The following is a 19,566-nucleotide window of genomic DNA, read 5'->3' on the forward strand; positions in this document are numbered from 1 at the left end:
ATGACAATTGAGATTTGAACTCTGTAAAAAGGAAAAAATTGCAGAAAGTTAAAACCTTACTTATTTAAAGACAGTAGATTGGTTCTTTTTCAGAGCAGCCTATTACTTCATGCTTTTTGTGTATCGGTATCTTGTTCTAGAGTCAGTGAAATTTGTTGCTTGTGACTAAATAATCTTGTCTTCTGGCTGTAGAGGATGATTTCATGGTGAAGGATGTGACAGATAGCTTAGATAACACGGGTTATGTTAGAAGGGCTAAAAAATAAAAAAAAATAAGGCAATTTAAGCCTGTTTTGAGACACATGGAAAGGAAGCTGTTTCGTAACTATTGGGCACATGAAACTTGGAAGGCCCCAAGCCCTTAGTGGCCCCAGTCACATGATTGATTGCCAGTTGGGGACCCGCAGTTAGGTTATTGCAGAACTACATCTGGCATGATTGTTACCGGCACCCAGTGTCAAACTGCCCACCCTATTCTGCCAACTTCCTTCCAGTGATAAAAGCATCTTGCCTTGTATGTTCTTTATGTGTGTGAAAGTTAGGTGATTGTGTTTGTATATAGGATTATAGTTTTAAACATGCTCTAATAAGGTTTTTTTTCTAATAAGAGTTGTTTGACCTTCATGATTTTAATAAACTATTAAGGAGATTGAAGATTCCATCACCACCCCCCCCCCCCCCATATTATGGAAACCTATGAGTTTCTTTTGTACTGGTTAATTAAGAAGAAGTGAGAAAGATTGTCCCAAACCATAATAGATAACTCGTGCCTGGGGCCTAAAAGAAATACAGACACAGATAGGCTCCCGAAACTTAGACAATGACTTGAAAACATGAAATAATATAAATGAATTTTAAATGTTCTTTGCTAGTCTTTCATGGAAGTTAGTAGGTTGTTTTCTGAGGCAGTTACCATAGAGAGACATTTTGGTCCTTTAATGACAGAGGTGGAGAGGGTGATGACAAGGTGGGTGGGACTGGTTAGAATTTTAAGAGCAGGTCTTATTATTGCTTCCTTTCTTCTTTGCTACATATTCTTGAAAAAAATTAGGGGTTAACTTCTCTTTTGGGGGAGAAGATTACAAATGGAATTCCAATTTCAAAGTTTTCTGCAACTCATTTCAAGGTGTAGCTTCTTCATTTAGTTATGGATTATTTAATCCTTTTTTTCTTTTTTTTTTTTGGTTAAAAGTTTTTCCTTCTCTTTCTGTCTTCTAAAACTTCAAAAGAGGAGGTCTTTAATTTTTCCTTCATGGCTTTTATCGTATTTGAAGTCCTGAGCTCTGTAAATAATGACAGGTATATAAATTTAGCCCCCATTATCTTTTTTTTTCTGATAATTTATAAATCTGATTGTCAAAAGATAGGTACAGTACTTGTAGTTTTATGTCAAAGAATTTTAATAGACAGGAACCAGTAAGGTCCATTCCAACTAGTGCCAAGACCCTAACGCCCATGTTACATGGTCAGCAGCCTATGCTGGAGTCACTATGAATCCACTAAGAAGACTAGTGGGCTGGGAGCCTGGAGACTGGCCTCAGGCCTGGCTTTGTCACTAATTACCAGTTTGGTATTAGGTGTCTTCGCCTTTATGATTGAGAGAAATGAAAGAGTTGGACCAGATGATCCCTAAGGTTTCTTCTAGCTCTTAATCTCTGTCTTAGTCATCTAGTCCTGCTATAACAGAAATACCACAGGTGGGTGGCTTTAACAAAGAGAAATTAATTTCCTCTCAGTAAAGTAGGCTAAAAGTCCAAATTCAGGGTGTCAGCTCCAGGGGAAGGCTTTCTCTGTTGGCCCTGGCGGAAGATCCTTGTCCTCAATCTTCCCCTGGTCGAGGAGCTTCTCAGGCGCAGGGACTCTGTGTCCAAGGGATGCACTCTGTTCCTAGTGCTGCTTTCTTGGTGGTATGAGGTCCCCAGCTCTCTGCTTGCTTTTATCTCTTAAGAGATAAAAGGTGGTGCAGCTCACACCCCAGGGAAACTCCCTATACCTTGGATCAGGGACGTGACCTGAGTAAGGGTGGTGTTACAGTCCTACGCTAATCCTTTTAATTTAAAATTACAGTCACAAAATGGAGGATACAACCACACGGTACTGGGAATCGTGGCCTAACCAAGCTGATACACACATTTTTGGGGGGACATAATTCAATCCATGACCATCTCTGAATATCCTGTTGACAAGGAGCTTCAACTTGAGAAGGCATCAGTTAATTTTTTTTTTTTTTTTGATGTCGTGTTTCCTTTGAGCCCATGAGCCCAAATTGTTGTGATCGGAGTTAGGTTTTTCTGTAGCACCATTTTTCTACATTTTTTTACCAGGACACACATGAGCAGCATGTTTTACACTGAAGCCCAGTAAATACACACACAAAAATTATGTTCATAGAACTGAATCAAAAGTTTCACAAATTAGTACTTACCTTTATTGTTTCTGATGCAATTCTGTTTGGTTTTATTTAAAAGAATACCAGTTAGTGACCCACTAAATTGCTTATACGACCCAAGAATAATCTTGACCTGTAGTTCAAAAGACACTGCTCCATAGCAACCCAGAACAAGTTTGTTTCTTCTTTCACATGACAACCCTTCATACTCAACAATAGCTAGCCTTTTTGCCTTTAGACCTTATCTTCTATAGGCTTAAGGTCCCCAGTTTCTTAAGCTTTTCCTTGTATGGTTTGATTTTTTTTACTTCATCACTCACTATACTGGCCACCTGTCCCTGGATTCTTACAGCTTGTCTGTGTCCCTCTTAAAGTATGGTGACCAGAAAGAAGCATGATTTCAAAATAAAATTTCAGACCAGTTCTTCCCTCTGCCTCCTATGTGCTGTGCATTTCTTCTGCAATTGCTTGTTCCACACATGGTTACTGGCACTATTGTGTGACAGGACTGTTCTTGGTGCTTGGGGATGCAGCAGTGAGCAAAAGAAAAATCTCTGATTGCAGAGAGTGCTCATTGTAGAGGATTGTGCTAGCTGCTAGAGTCTGACAGTGAATCCTACCCAGCCCTCCTCTCACAGATCTCCCTGTTCAGTGCTCAGTTGCACGTGGACTGTTACAGCTTTGTGTTATTGTCTGCTTGTTAGGCATTTCCCCTCCGAACTGTGAGCTCTTCCTGCCTTTCCACTTGAGTGCACATCTCAACAAAGAAGAAATGTCAATTTCTAGGGAGAGATTGTATGTGTTAAGTTTTTCCTTTATTATTTTTAATTTTTTTAAGTGGAAATTAGAGAGTTAAAAAATTACCAATTAAAAAAATACTAAGTTACCTTTCTGAGTGGTTAAGAGGAGGTTGAAAGTTTCCATTATATGTGATGAAAGCATGTGAATTCAAGTCACGAGAGCATCTAGAGGGGTCTTTTAACTCTTTGGCACCATGAAGTAGACTTTTAAAATAAAATTAGGACTATTCTGGGAGTGACTTTGGCATGGGTAAATTTGGGCCTATATTAATGATTCTAAAGATTGAATTTTTAAATGTCTGTTGTATGTAAAGTAATATGTTTTGGGGGAAGAGGGTTGAGTGAACAAAATAAAGAACAGGGTCTCTATCTTCAAAGCTTACATTCCAGTTAGGAAGTAAAATCTACATACATGAAATTATGTAAACCAGTGATCAAGCCACTAAGCACAACTGGAATATGATTTTAGGTAAGTACAATTAATTAAGAAAGAATAACTGGAGACCTAGCCATTGAAGTTGCTGGGAATGGACCGGTAAAGATCATATCTGCTGAAAGTTGAATGTAGTGAAAGGAATCTGAACATTTTAAAATCTGTGCTTAGGTAAAGCTGCAATTTATTTACTTTTAAACAATAAACTGATTTATTTTTTTCCTGTTGTTTGAAAAGATGAATTGGGAGCTTGTCACAGGAGATAGAAATATATTCCTAACATGAGAAATGAAGGTTTAGATAAGGAAAGCATGGGAAGCAAGCCTTAAATATGACATTATTTAGTAAGAATGAATTGCTTTGATTCAGGAGTGTGAAAATCGTTCTGGCGTAGTGTTTTTCACACAGGCCTCTTCCTTTACTTTATTCTGAACTACATAAATATCAATTAAAGCTTTCTAGTCCAAGTTAACAGATGGCGATTGCTGGACTTGTAAACAAAGCCTTAGAACACTACTACACTTAATTGATGAATGCTCTCTCCCTTCCCTGAACAAAGATCTTGGCTGCCAGTGTGGGTTGTCTGAGAGAAAATTAATGAATTCTTTTCTGTGATCTCATGTAGAAAGGCTCCCACTATAGAAATATTTGACACCCCCCCCCACCCTCCCCACCGAAAGAAGAAAACTTGAATACTTTTAAGTTGCCTAGTAATGTCAGTTTACAAAGATAGACTGGAAAAGTGTTTTGGCAACTAGTACTCAAGTCACCTAAAGCATATATTTTTGGTTGCAAATTACATTGATGCCTCAACACCAAAAATAGTAAGCAAAGTAAAATACATAAAAAAGGAGAACCTGTCTAATTATGTGATTTCGGATAGACATTTGAATTAGATCTTATATTTTAAATCATTTTTCTGTGAATTTCCACTTGTTGCTCTTTAAGGTGAGATGATACTTTGCGCTAATTCCTGAAATGCTGTCTCCCTTCCTTTTAAAATATGTGAAAATAGCTGTTACATAATAACCAAAAAAACCAAACCCAGCACCGTCGAGTCGATTCCGACTCATAGCGACCCTATAGGACAGAGTAGAACTGCCCCATAGAGTTTCCAAGGAGCGCGTGGTGGATTCGAACTGCTGACCTTTTGGTTAGCAGCCGTAGCACTTAACCACTATGCCACCAGGGTTCCCCATAATAGGGGTGTGTAAGTGGTATCTTGGGGGCTAGGGAATGCAGATCTCTGCTTCAGAAGAACATGGGAAGAGCCATGGGTTGTGGAATGTACCGTTTTCATTTGCTTGAAAATGGAAAGAAGTCTACCTTGTCTTTTCATCCTAGCTTCTTTGAAATGATCAGTAGGCTGATTGCAAGACGCATTTATATATCCTGAAACATTTAGGTTGCTGCAGATGAAAACACTGGTTCCTCTGGTTGAATGCAATCCACACAGAATGATTTTGACTTTAATGACAGCTTTCTGCCTGCTGCCACCCAGGCGTCTTTTCCTTCCTTTCTTGTGCTCATAGGTTTGAGGGGCCTTCTCTAAAATGACAGGGTAATTCAGGTAGAAGTTTTGGAAATTCTTGCCCAAGGCACCCTTCTAAAGAGACCTGATAAATGTCAGGTGATAGCCAGGAGACTGTGTTTATCTGTTGACACTTTGATGCCAGAGATAAAGAAAACACTGACCTCTTTTTTGTGAACTCTGGTATAAGCAGCCTTTGAGATAATACTGGAACCCACGCCCTGTAGAAATTATATGTGTTGTAGGGCCTTAGCAGGGATTAACATTTGTATAAAGTCAATGTAAATTGACCTAGCTTACATCTGGGTTTAGTTTCGTAAATAATTGAATCAACATCTGCCCAGAAGTGGGAAGACATGAAGCACTGTAAATGCTATGCCTCTAAACTACACCATTAGCGTCTGCGATGAGGCCTCGGTACCTTCTGTCCTGTGCTGAATGGGGAAAAGGAGTCTCAGAGTCTGCTTGGTCCTCAGGCCCCCAATTCAGAGTAGGCTTCTGGCTTCCTCCATAACTGCCATTTGCTGTTGGTGGGATTCTGTGTTGGGAGATACAGGAGGCATCAGAAAGAACAAACTGGCGATTAAATTCTGGAAACACTGACACAGAAGACTTAAGAGGAAAAGAAATTTTGTCGTCAGGACATTTTTTTTACCTTCAAGACTGAGGTATTTTTGGAAGTATTGTGTTGCCATTAATGAGGGCTTACTTTAGCCCTCAGTTTTGTGCGTTCCGAAATTTGCCCAGATAGTGCCTGATGCCTAGATAGCCACAATCTAGGAAATCTCCACTACCCTTTAAGATAATTAAATTCAGTTTCCTAAAAGAAAGTCAGAATCGAGAGCATTTTTTAAAAGTGAGGTGCTAGATAAGAGGAGGGACCAAGGCAGATTTCTGATACGTGCTTCTACTTTATTTTTGCGAGTCAGTGCTTGTCATGAGAAAAGTATTATTCTGGTAAATGAAAAGCATGGAGGCAGAAAATCTATTTCTTAAAAAAAAAAAAGAAAGTGGATTATTGCCCTGCTGGATTAGCGGTTGATTTGGCAGCACTGATAACTGAAGTCATGCGTACGTGGCTGTGTAAAATCTCAAATGCCTGGTTTCAAATTTGAAATCACAAATAATAGAAAGAGGAGAAAGAGAAAAAGATTGAGAACCAGGCGAGTTATTTGCTTTTAGCCCTTTTGTGCTCACGGGTACCTCTAGGGACCAGGTGCTTTTTCTGCCTCTGAAGATTTGTTGGGAAGCTGCTGTACATCGACGGTGCATGCTGCTACAAGGCAGGGGCCCTTATGACTCCAAAACTGAAGAAAAGGGCGTGTGCCTCAAATTACTGTTTTTAACAGGGTATTATATGAGATATCTGAATTTTGGGTAGGAAAATAGAAATTTTGAAAATGTTACACATATGTACCAATAGACTTCAGTGGGGACTCTGGGGTATAATTAGTGGTACTTCATATGTACCACTGAACACTTAGGGGGGTAGGCTTGTGGGAGGTGGGGAAAAAAAAATCCATGCTGACTACCAAAAATTCAGATACATCGAAAGATTCAGCATGCTTCCATTAATGAAAACACTTGGTATCAACAAAAAATTCAAAGCAGAAAATTAATTCATTCATGAAGGGGCTAAATAAGAGTTAGGAGTTTGTTTAAATACGCCCAAATTAAGAAAATGGAGGTATGAATATGTGCTCAAAACCGAAAAATCAGGTTTGTCTTATAAAAATACTTATTTCACTCTTAGGCCTAGTTGCTAATGACATTCAGTCACCTGGAGTAGTTATAGAAAAGGGAGCACTACTCAGGTTCACTAATTGTCTTGCATCTAGGATTTTGGAAACAAAAACAAAAAAACTTTGCCGTTCTGACTCGTAGTGACCCTGTAGGACAGAGGAGAACTGCCCCATAGGGTTTCCAAAGCTGTAATCTTTACTGCTTATTTACGCCATACTTATTCAGTCTGTATGCTGAGCACATAATCCCAGAAGCTGGACTGAATGAAGAAGAACGGGGCATCAGGATTGGAGGAAGACTTATTAACAATCTGTGATACAGTCTTACTTGCTGAAAGTGAAGAGGACTTGAAGCACTTACTGATCAAGATCAAAGGCCACAGACTTCAGTATGGATTACACCTCAACATAAAGAAACAGAAAATCCTCACAACTGGACCAGTAAGCAACATCATGATAAATGGAGAAAATATTGAAGTTGTCAAGGATCTCATTTTACTTGAATCCGCAATCCACACCCGCGGAAGCAGCGGTCAGGATATCAAGTAACGCGTTGCAAAAGACCTGTTTAAAGTGTTAAAAAAGCAAAGACGTCAGTTGAGGACTAATGTGCGCCTGACCTAAGAATATACCATGGACTGCCAGAAGAACAAACAAATCTGTCTTGAAAGAAGTACAGCCAGAGTGTTCCTTAGAAACAAGGATGGAGAAACTTCACCTCAAGTGCTTAGGACATGTTATCAGGAGGCACTAGTTCCTGGAGAAGGACATCATGCTTGGTCAAGTAGAGGGTCAGCAAAAAATAGGAAGACTCTCAATGAATTGGATTGACACGGTGGCTGCAACAGTAGGCTCAGGCGTAACAATGATTGTGAGGATGGCTCAGGACCAGGCAGTATTTCGTTCTGTTACACATAGGGTCACTATGAGTCGGAACCGACTCGTCGTCACCTAACAACAATAATAATAATACTTACTGTGGAAGCAAACTGCCACATCTTTCTCTTGCAGTTGGTGGGTTCAAATTTTCAACCTTTTGGTTAGCAGCTGAGCACTTACCCACTCTGCCATCAGGGTTCCTTTTAGAACTTTGGAAGGGATTGGATATTTTGTGCATTGACTCTTGAAGTTAAGTGTGGTTCAGCCATCTCGGGGGTTCTCGTCCTTCAGCTTAAAGGCATACTTTTGCATCTTGGAATTTTTGGCAGTACCCTTGACATGATGGAACCCACTCATGGGCTGTTTCACTTTGGTGTGGAACCAGAAGGCCCAGCTCTCATGATGGTGTACTGATTAGCCCATCACTGGTTCAGAGTATATGTGTACTTAGTAAAAATCTGCCAGGCCCCAAAGAGGGCTCAGAATATGAATAACCTAGTGATTGTTTTTATTAAGGGCATCTCATGTGTTACACATAGAATGTTGGTGTAGACGAGATTTTCTGAATCTAGCTGTTAGTCTTTGAAATACCTAACTCATTTTCCTGATAGTAACTAACTTAGGAATGAGTATTAAGAACTTCAGCTGCTTAAATGGGCCCTCAGGGTTTGGAAATAGCTAATGCTTTTCTCAAAGTTGATTGATCACTGGGGTGTCATTTTAGTTTAAAAATTGATATATGAAGATTTACAGTTGTGATTTGTTTACTTTCCTTGAAAATCATCTGTCCAGTTTTTTATCCCTGTATTCCTTTCAAGGATTGATTCAAAGACATTGATTGCTCCTCATAATTTTCAGTTAGTATTTTTAGTAGGTTTTTTTAAATTAGAAAATGAACAGCAAGCGTTGGGTTACCTTTTGGTTTCTCTCGTTTAGCAGCCACACTGAAATTTCCATCTGCCTTACTTCACCTCTCCAGTCATTTCTGTGTTCTCTATTAACCAGGTTTCTGTGGAATTTCTTTGGTCTCATTATTTCCTCTTGTTTCACATTATCAAGCACAGTGGCTGAGTGAAATTAATTGCTGACCTGAAACACATGTATTTTCTATGGATGTGGATATTCCTTGAGTACATTTGACGCTTTGATAATAATTATGATTAGGTTTGCAGTTCGTCTAATAAGTTGAGCTGCAAGTCAGGAGCCTGTCACATTTACGAAAGTTAAATAACAAGAAACTTATCATTAACTAGCCTTGTAGGGAATAGTGTTTTGGCATTTGAGACCTTTGAAGTATAGGGATTCTTTTCTGTACCTGTCTAGTAAATTAAATGGGATTCTGGCCAATATGTACTTTTTTTCTTTCATAAATATTTCTCCCCCCCAAAATAATTTGAATAAACTCAGCTTTGGTCCTGCCTTCCCTAGCCATTCACTTTCTGTGGATAAGTCATATTCCTTGTTATTTGCAAAGCTGATGTAACAGCACAGCTGTTAAATGCTTGGCATTTCTGCTTCTGGTGAAATGCTATTTGTGCAAATTTATCTGCTCCAGATGTGTGACCAGCAAGCCACATTTCTAATTATAAGGATAGCCAAATTCCATTATAAGCACATCATGGGATTATTGGGGCTGGGAGGCATTTTGAGAGGACATCTAGTTCATTCTCCAGCCTTTCAGCAGGACCACACTTCATAAACCACTCCAGCACTGAACACAGCGGCAAAGAATGTTCCACCCATGTATAGGCTGAGCGTAGAATCTTTGGAATTATATCTGGAAAAAAAGATGAGTCCCTTTGGTCCAGCCCTCTTGCTTTATGGGTAAACAGGTTCTATCCACAGAAGTTTTGACTAATTCTGGACGTTAGGACTTTTTGCTTAGGCCTCACTCTGCTTTCACCTGAAGTGGCCTGTGTTGAAGAAGAGAAGATGGAAGTCTTGATTGGAGACGTTAATTTCAGACCCAGATGTAGCTCTCATTAACTTCATTTTAAAATAAGAGGTACAGGCATACCTCTGAGATAGGTTCTCTTCCAGACCACCACAATAAAGTGAATGTTGCCATAAAGTGAGTCACACGAATTTTTTGGTTTCCTAGTACATATAAAAGTTATGGTTATACTATACTGTCGTCTCAGAAGTGTACGATAGCGTATGTCTAAAAAACAATGTACATACCTTAATTAAAAAATGCTTTATTGCTAAAAAATGCTAACCATCATCTGAGCCTTCAGCACGTTGTGATCTTTTTGCTGGTGGAGGATCCCGCCTCAGTGTTGATGGCTGCTGACCTGCCTCATCAGGGTGGTGGTGGCTGAAGGTTGGGGTGGCTGTGGCGTTTTCGAAAAATAGGACAACAATGGAGTTTGCCTCATTGACTGATGCTTTCAGGAAAGATTTCTCTGTAGCATGTGATGCTGTTTGATGGCATTTTACTCACAGTACAACTTCTTTCAAAATGGGAGTCAGTCCTCTCAAATCCTGCCGCTGCTTTATCAACTAAGTTTATGTAATGTTCTAAATCCTTCGTTGTCTTTTCAACAGTGTTCACAACATCTTCACCAGGAGTAGCTTCCATCTCAAGAAACTACTTTCTTTGCTCGTTTGTAAAAAGCAGCTCCTCATCATTAAAAGTTTTATCATGAGATTGCAGCAATTCAGTCACATCTTCAGGCTCCACTTCTCATTCTAGTTCTCTTGCTGTTTCCGCCGTATCTGCAGTTACTTCCTCCACTGAAGTCTTGAACCCCTCAGAGTCATCCATGAGGGTTGGAATGATTTTTTTCCAAACTCCTGTTTATACTTTGAACTTCCTCCCGTGACTCATGAAATGTTCTTAATGGCATCTAAAATAGTAAATCCTTCCTAGAAGGTTTTCAGTTTACTTTGTGCAGATCCATCAGAGGAACACTATCTATGGCAGCTATAAACCCCGCTATACAGTCTTACTAAATGTATTTCTTAAATAATAAGACTTCAAAGTTGAAATTATTTATTGATCCATGGGCTGCTGAATGGATGTTGTGTTAGCAGGCATGAAAACAACATTAATGTCCTTGTACATCTTCATCAGAGCTCTTGGGTAACCAGATTCGTTATCAGTGAGCAGTGAGCAGTAATACTTGGAAAGGAATCTTCTTTTCTGAGCAGTAGGTCTCAACAATGGGCTTAAAATATTCAGCAAGTCATGTTGTAAACAGATGTGTCGTCATCCAGGCTTGGTTGTCCATTTATAGAGCACAGGCAGCATAGCTGTAGCATCATTCTTAAGGGCCCTAGGATTTTTGGAATGGTAAAGGAGCATTGGTTTCAACTTAAAGTCACCGGTTGCATTAAACCCTAACGAGAGTCAGCCTGTCCTTTGGAGCTTTGAAGCCAGGCATTGTCAGAAAGGGATACTTAAATAAAACCTATTACCCCCAACTTCACAGAGAGTAAAAGACATTAGGTAGTTGTTAGGAAGCAAATTCACAATAAGAGAAAATGGTGAGTGCTAGATAATTAGGATAATGAAAATGGGAGGAAAACATCAAAAAATTTAATTTGATTTCTTCTGTAAATTGATGTTACCAGAATTTCAGGACATGGTCAGATCATATTAAAATATTATCACACCAAAAATATTAGAGATTATAAATCTTGTTTCCACACTATTAAATCCACGTATTTTTAAAAAATAATTTTTATTGTGCTTTAAGTGAAAGTTTACAAATCAAGTCAGTCTGTCACATATAAGCTTATATACACCTTACTACATACTCCCACTTACCCTCCCCCTAATGAGTCAGCCCGCTCCCTCCTTCCAGTCTCTCCTTTCGTGACGATTTTGCCAGTTTCTAACCCTCTCTACCCTCCCATCTCCCCTCCAGACAGGAGATGCCAACACAGTCTCAAGTGTCCACCTGATACAAGTAGCTCACTCTTCATCAGCATCTCTCTCCAACCCATTGTCCAGTCCCTTCCATGTCTGATGAGTTGTCTTCGGGAACAGTTCCTGTCCTGGGCCAACAGAAGGTTTGGGGACCATGACCGCTGGGATTCTTCTAGTCTTAATCAGACCGTTATAAATCCACATGTTTTTTGTTAAATGAACTTATAGTAGCTGTGAGATCCCAGGCATAGGTTTGTGTTGTTTACTGTACTGTAGTCTTAGTTTTTTTTTTTTTAATTACAACAAAAGTTATTTATATTCTTTGTTTAAAAAAAAATCAGACAAAAGAGAGGTATGAAACGTTGTACCCCTCCTTGTTATCGCACTTTGGCCTTTACATCAGTCTGAGTTCACAGAGTCTGCCACAGTTCTGTGGCCTTTGGATCAGTCAGTGTCAGAAGGGAGAGGAATGTTCGTGATTTTAGTGGCTACTTATTGCTTCTGAAAGACCAGGACCTAGTACTTGCTGGGAACATTTAAGAGGTATTCCAGAATCATAACAAAAATAGTATTATTATAACTGATATGTTTACTTTTTTCTAATGATTCTCTTCAACAATAGTGGTGGTGAAGTAAATCAGGCTCGATTATATTATGAATGAGGAAACCGAAGCAGAGGAATGTTAGGCCGCCCGGTTAATATGGTTTGTTAACCATGTTAGGCGTCTGCTTAGAAAAGATTTTGGCTCCAAGCAAAACCTTTGTAAGACGTGTGACTAAGTATATGGTTCCCTGTTTCTACTTTTCCTGCTTTTAAAAAAAAATAACATGTATTGCTTTCTTCTACACTATATAATTTACTTATTTATTATGTTCATTACCTTCCTCCCCCTAGTAGAATGTAAGCTCCATGAGGGCAGGGATTTCTGTCTTAGTAGGCACTGGTGGAATTTCTAGTGTCTGTAGGTGCTCAGTAAATTTAGTGACTAAGTGAATTGACCTGTGGCATATACTTGGTGCTATCAGGAGGTGGCAGTTCAGTGGTGGAATTCTCACCTTCCACGCAGGAGACCTGGATTTGATTCCCAGCTACCCAGCCTGTCTCTCAGTGGTGGTTTGCGTGTTGCCTGTTGGAATCTACTTGATGGCAGCTAACAACAACGTGATGCTGAATAGGTTTCAGTTGAGCTTCCAGGTTAAGACAGACTGGGAAGAAAGGCCTGGTGATCTGCTCCCAAAAATCAGCCAGTGAAAACACTGTGGATCACAGTGGTTCAATCTGCACCTGGTCGTTGGGATGCCACAGGACTGGGCAGCATTTCATTGCTGTGCGTGGGCTCAGCGTGAGTCGGGGCCAACTTGGTGTCAGCTAAACACCACCACCACCACCAGGAGATGAGACCTGCTTCCAGTGTTGTTTCAGCGGTTTGAAATCGCTGGATGACACTGATCACCTGACCTGATTCGAAGAGGTCATGTTTATAAACTGAGGCTGGGGATGCGGCCTGCAGATTTTTTTTTAGCTTTGCACAATATTATTAAAATATTTGGACCTAAGAAATGGAAGGACTTCACGTAAATCGAGATTTGTGATTTCTCTAGAAAAATCGGGAAATCTGACAATAAAGGCCCCTATTCCTGCAGAGTAAGCTGCGTAACAGCTCGCTGTTTAGAAGGTTTATGCTTTACAGTTTGCAGTAGTCCCTGTCGCTCTCTGGTGGCCCCTGCATACTGGAGTTGAGTGTCGTTTGTTTTTCGCCATCATGTATATGCTGTTTTGTTTTTTTTTTTTAATGTTTTTAGCAGTGAAGAAATACTTCTCTGTAGCTGTTCATGAAAGAGGAAACATGGAAAGGTAGATCACTTCACTCGTTGACAATACCTCCTCGGCCCTTGTAATTTGAACACTGCCTCCCCTTGACACATTAATTATCTAAGCCTCTGCGCCTTACGTCTAGAGCCTCTGTTACTGTAGTGATGATTGCTGATGGTACGGAAAAGGGAAGAGAGAGCAGCCCAGACTTAGAGGAATTAACCTTGGTGCTTGGACTGTGGAAGTAGTGCCACGGAATGTGAGTCTGGGGAAAAACGCTTCCTTTGTGGAACATTAGCGCATAATAGATTCAGATGTTGAGAGTGTGTGGCCACATTGCTCAGTGATCAGATACAACCTTAGAAGGGCCCCAGAGGTGTATATTCTCTATGTGTACTATTTCCTGTCTACCAGAGAGATTTTATTTTTCTATTTCTTTCCACTTCTGTTTTTCTATTCCTATGGTTTTTATGGTGGCAGGAAATGCAAAAGATTTAGAAAACATTCTGATGTTTGAAAAAAAAGTGGTACTTTATCGAGGCAAGTGAATGTTTTAACATTCTTGCTTTGAAGACATAAAAAATTGAGTTTTGAATCTCTTAATAGAACAAACGGCCTACTATTCCTAGGATAAATTTTAATAAAGTGACATGGTTAAAACTGTGTAGAATCCAGATAGAATGGAGAGGGTCATTTTGAGTCTTCACTGTTTAGAAAACAAATATATCTATTGTATGTTGAAAGAAATTGATTTTCTATTTTTAGGTAGTGTGTTTTTAGTGAAGACACATAACAGGAGTCCTGGTGATAGAATGGTTAAGTGCTCAGCTGTCACCCGAAAGGTCAGCAGTTTGAACCCACTCATCAGCTTCCCAGGAGAAAAGACCTGGCAGTCTGCTCCCGTAAAGATTACAGCCTAGAAAACCCTATGGGGCAGTTCCACTCTTGTCACATGAGGTTGCTATGTGTACCTAACAACAGTAACAACATTATAACGCAACATCTTAGGTGTTGTCCTGTTTTTCTTTTGCTGTTGTTTTGGACATAGCTGTTATGGACAGAGATAATGCTTGTTTTCTCTGTGGGCCTTAGTACTTGCCTGGTTTGGAATTTTGCAGATAAAACTTGATGTAATAGGATAATGAACACTTTGGAATTTGATAAGAAAGTGTGTGTGTGTTTTACAGAGCTTATACCTTGGTTAGGTTTCATTGATAAACTTTGGCAGAAATACGTTCAAAAATTTGAAGTAATTTGAGAGGCAAGTGATCTTACCCTCGTTTGTCAGAGGTGTGAACTCAGGTACTTTGTCTAAAAACTAAGGGGTGAATTTGATCATCTTTAAGGCACTGTGATTTAAAAACAAAACCAAAGGAAACATTTTAATTTCATTGTAAATTTTAAATGCTGAGGTTGCATTTCTGAAACTACTACATGTAGGTTGTAACCTGCTGGAAGGGAAATCCGAAGTTAAAACTGATGTAGGATGTGATTTGAAATCTTTGGTATCCGCCAGGGGCTACAAGAATTGGGATCTTCTTGGACCACATAGAGGCTGCAGGGGAATTCGAGAGCTGTAGGCTGGCTTTATTTAGAGCTTTGTAGCTGAATACAGTCTACTTTAGCAAGAAATGATGTTAGTATATACCTCTTCTGGCTATGGATTTTGAAGCTTTTCCTGTTTATCACTGCAGCCCTTAACATTTTCAGAATAAGGAAAGAGAAGCTTAGAACCAGGAAGTAGCTTACCACATCTTGTTCCTGGAAAAGCTGGCTGCCTAAAAATGCTTATCATTTAAGGTGTGACCTGAATGAGTGTTCTACAGTTATAATTCTCCCTTAAAGAGCTGCTGTGGCTAAACGAGTACTTTCTAGGGAGCATTTCTAACTAGGCCTTTAGTTATGACTGCAATCACACATTAGCAAAACTGCTGTGTTAGGGTCACAGAATTTAGACTTAGACTACATTCTCTTCAAGTTCCCTTCTAAGCACCTCATGTTGCAGATAAACACAGACCCTGGGAAACTTATGTCACACAGTCAGTGTAAGTAGCTGAACTAAGTTGAACCCAGATCTCTGGATTGCCATCCAGGTCCTCTTTCCCTAGTTTGATGTGGATTTTAGGCAACGTATCCTGTGTTAGAATTCCTTGCGAAATATTTAAAAACGGAATTATAACATACAGCAAATTATACAAGTCTACATGTTCATAAGTATATTTTGAGAGGTAATTGATCATTTCAAAACCATTTTTATTATAAATTCTACAAAAAGTTGCCATTGTGAGAGTATGGTATCATTATTTGTGTTGCCAATATTCTCCTGTGAAATGTGATGCTTAAAACAATTAGCTTTTACTGAACCAAAGTTGCTGTCAAGTCAATTTTGACTCATAGTGACCCTATAGTACAGAGTAGAACTGCCCCATAGGGTTTTCACGGAGTGCTTGGTGGGTTTGGACTGCTGACCTTTTGGTTAGCAGCCGAGCTCTTAACCACATCGCTACCAGGGCTCCAAGCTTGTACAGAAAAGGGGTATGTGTGTGTGTGTGTGTGTGTGTGTGTGTGTCTGTGTCTGTCTGTCTGTCTGTCTGCCTGCGTATGTATGTATGTGGTAGCTTTTTACTTACTCAACAGTGAGACTTTAAAATTTATAGACAATGGTCACATAATATTCAAGGTTCTGTTTATTAGCTTTCTTGAGGGTAGAGAAGGCATTGAGAAAGACGTGACTTGTAATGGTGTTGAACTTCACAGAATCAGCTTTGAATAAATAGGATTTTTAATGTGCTGTCAACTTTTAAAACTCACAGTGAACAAATAATACCCACAGGACTTTGTAAAGTAAAAATTAATTTAGAACAAATATTTCTTTCACTAGTTCTTGTTTCTGAATCAACCATTTCCATGAGGAATTCACAAAAATGTCTTCTAGAATGTGTATCATAGGAGTACAATTTAAGATTGGGGCAAAGTGTTTTACCACAGGATTTTTTAAACCTTGGAAAAAAACAGTAAGAATTCATCAGGGGTGAGGAAATTTCCTTAGTGAATGTTGGGAACAGGATGCGATGTGGCACAGCTGTCTGCAGAGGTTTGGAGGATTTCCCTGGGACAAAAGGCAGCACTGAGTCATCAGTGATTGGATAGGGGGAACAAAGAATCAACACACACCAGAAACACGTCGAATGTCAGATTCATTAAACCCTCAGCAGTATGAAAATTTTAAATTATAATTTCAATCTAAACAATATATTGGACAGAAGGATCCTGGAACATAAAAAAACAAAAGATTCCATTAACTTTTGTAAAGATCAAGGATATGGAGGTTAGAAAATCTCATAATTGACCCCTTATTTCTAAGGTCTCTTGAAATCCCAGCCCAGTTACATAAGTGGAAGGCTGTATTTCCAGTGTCTGCACAGTGCCAGGTGCATAAGACATCCGGGAAGTGTTTGAACAACCAAGGGAAAGAATTCCCAGGTTTGCCAACTCAACTTCTTATAACTCCAATCACAGGTATGATGTCAACATGGACTATTCATTTGTATTAGTGCTCTGGTTGTAGTATCTGTCAGATGTGATGATGTTAAATTAGTTGAGTGGGTGTATTTAACCCTAATATCTTTTAAAAAATACTAGCTTTATTATAATTTTTTATAGTTTATTTTGTTGAGAATATACACAGCAGAACATACACCAATTCAATAGTTTCTACATGTACAATTTAGTGACATTGATTACATTCTTTGAATTGTGCAGCCATTCTCACCCTCCTTTTCTGAGTTATTCCTCTCCCATTAACATAAACTCACTGCTCCCTAAGGTTCCTATCTAATCTTTCAAGTTGCTGTTGTCTTTGATCCCATATAGACAATTCTTAAAAAAGCACAATGCTCGAGGCAGACATTCTTTACTAGTTAAGCTAAACTACTGTTTGGTTTTAAGATGATTCAGGGGATATTAACCCTGATATCCTAATTATTAGATACTGCTTTAAAAATTTTAAAAATAGTCCATTTTTAAATTCTCACAGCATTAATATTGTCTCTGAAATGTGACTTGAATTACAAGTAGAGGCCAGTGACTGTTGATACAACTTGTCCAGGATCAAACATGCTTCCTCTTTTCTGCTAGTATTATTTTGATTGACTTTGAGGATACCTGTGAGGAAGCGTCCTTGGTGTTTTTCTAACCAGTGGTTGGTAAATATGTGACATGAATCTCCTTGTTTCTTAATCCCACGACCTTGACAGTCATCTCTAATTATTGTTGAGCTGGGGCAGTGAATCTTCCTCAGTACTGCACTGTAGGCGGCTGGGGTGGGCATGTTAGAAGCAACCTAGGGCCATCACCAAATAACATAGGTGTGATGGAGCTAGAGAGGGATTTGCGATCAAGGTCACAAATGGTTCTTGATGGATTCTGAAGAATGACCCAAGTTTCCTGATTTTCCAGTGCAGCATTCTTTCTCATTTTGCTTGCTCATATAGCAAGGTTGTTGTGTGCCATCGAGTCGATTCCAGCTTGTAGTAACCCTGTAGGACAGAGTAGAACTACCCCATAGGGTTTCCAAGGCTATAATCTTTACGTGAGGAGGAGCCCTGGTGGTGCAGCCCTGGTGCATCATAGGTTAAGCACTCGGCTACTATCCGAAAGGTCAGTGGTTCGAATCCACCAGCTACTCTTGAGGGAGAAAGATGTGGCAGTCTGCTTCCGTAAAGATTACAGCTTTGCAAACCCTCTGGGGCAGTTCTCAGTCCTATAGGGTCCTGTGACTGGAAATAGACTCAGTGACAGTGGATGTGGTTTTTTTTGTTTGTTTAATCTTTATAGGAGAGATCATCAGGTCTTTTTTCCACCCCACACAGTGGCCTGTGGGTTAGAACTGCCGGCTTTTTGGTTAGCAGCTGATACCTTAACTTTTGCACTACCAGGACTCCTTTACAGCAGGGTAAAGTTGTGAAAATGAATTGAAGTAATACCCTTACTTAGGACCTAGCCCACAAAAGTAAATCATCGTTTATCTTGTTTGATTTGGGTATTGAAGATATTATAGAAATCTAACTTTTCATCCCAGAAATCTCTTCAGTGCCTGTGAAGAGTTTGGGCAATAATTTAACAAAATAAGACTAGGGTTGGAAAAGTGGTGACTGGGAGTAGACTATAATAGAATAAAACAGTTTTGAAGTATTTGGGAAAATATATATTTTTTTAAGTAGCAATTGTTATAGGTACAAGTATGTCTTATGTGTTAAATAGAGCAGATAGGATTTCCACTTGGCAATGCTGCCAAAAGCTCAGCTGTATTTAAATTTGTTGTGGCAGATGATTCTTTTCATACATTTTGATGGGACTTTCTTCAGTTTGAATTACCAAGGTTTTATTCTATCTCTGTAATATTAAAATGTGAGAGGAGTAGAATCTGAGGAAGAGGTGGACATTTTCCCCGAATTTGCAAACATCTGAAAAAAATATGGTTAGAAATTACAAAAGTCGGGTATCTCATAGATATAGAAGTAGACATTGTTGCGTCAAGCACACTATAATTTCATAGTATTCTAGTACTCTATTGGCTATATATATATGTGCATGTGTGTAGGTATGTTTGTATTTGTTTTGGGACCTCCTCATTTCGGCTCTGTGAAGTTAACTTGTCACTATGTTGCTGGAAACATGAGGACACTGTAAAATATGGAATACGGAAGTTAACAGTTCTTCAGAAAGTTGGCTTTTTTCTGTAGAAAACACCCTTTAACATGCATTTTCATGTGGAATTTGAGTTTGTCCTGACAAATAGTCACTGAAGAGCAATTTTCAAAATGGTTTTTGCTTCCAGGAATATATCCCTAGTGCCCTGACTTTTTACTGACCTTTGTGTTGTGTATGTGTGGGAGGCGGAAGGGGACCTTTAATGAATGGCTTTAGACTGCCTCAGAGAATAAGGTTGCAGTTTTGAGCACAAGGTGGGCCAGCTACCTCTGTTCAGTTCGTGACTGTGGGATGCACCTCTGAACTTAACACATCTTCTCTCAGACGCTGTCATAAATCCGTCATTACCGATGGAAAAAACAACACAACGTTGCAAGCCTTTTTGATAGGGCT

At 39.3% G+C, this 19,566-nt stretch overlaps 1 protein-coding gene across 4 annotated transcripts in view; it reads left to right on the forward strand.

Moving 5' to 3' along the window:
• The window catches only part of FNDC3B (fibronectin type III domain containing 3B), a 391,122-nt gene that overhangs the window by 38,076 nt on the left and 333,480 nt on the right, over positions 1–19,566 (forward strand). Inside the window, exon 1 of one of the 4 annotated variants that reach the window (XM_064275475.1) lies at positions 11,886–16,980. The exons of the other annotated variants lie outside the window; for them this stretch is intronic. The gene's annotated coding sequence lies outside the window, so the exon portion shown is untranslated. Of the gene's footprint in view, positions 1–11,885; positions 16,981–19,566 lie in introns of those variants that run through there. 4 annotated transcript variants of the gene reach the window in all.

Source organism: Loxodonta africana, chromosome 23, assembly GCF_030014295.1.
Source record: "Loxodonta africana isolate mLoxAfr1 chromosome 23, mLoxAfr1.hap2, whole genome shotgun sequence".
Taxonomy (NCBI): domain Eukaryota; kingdom Metazoa; phylum Chordata; class Mammalia; order Proboscidea; family Elephantidae; genus Loxodonta; species Loxodonta africana.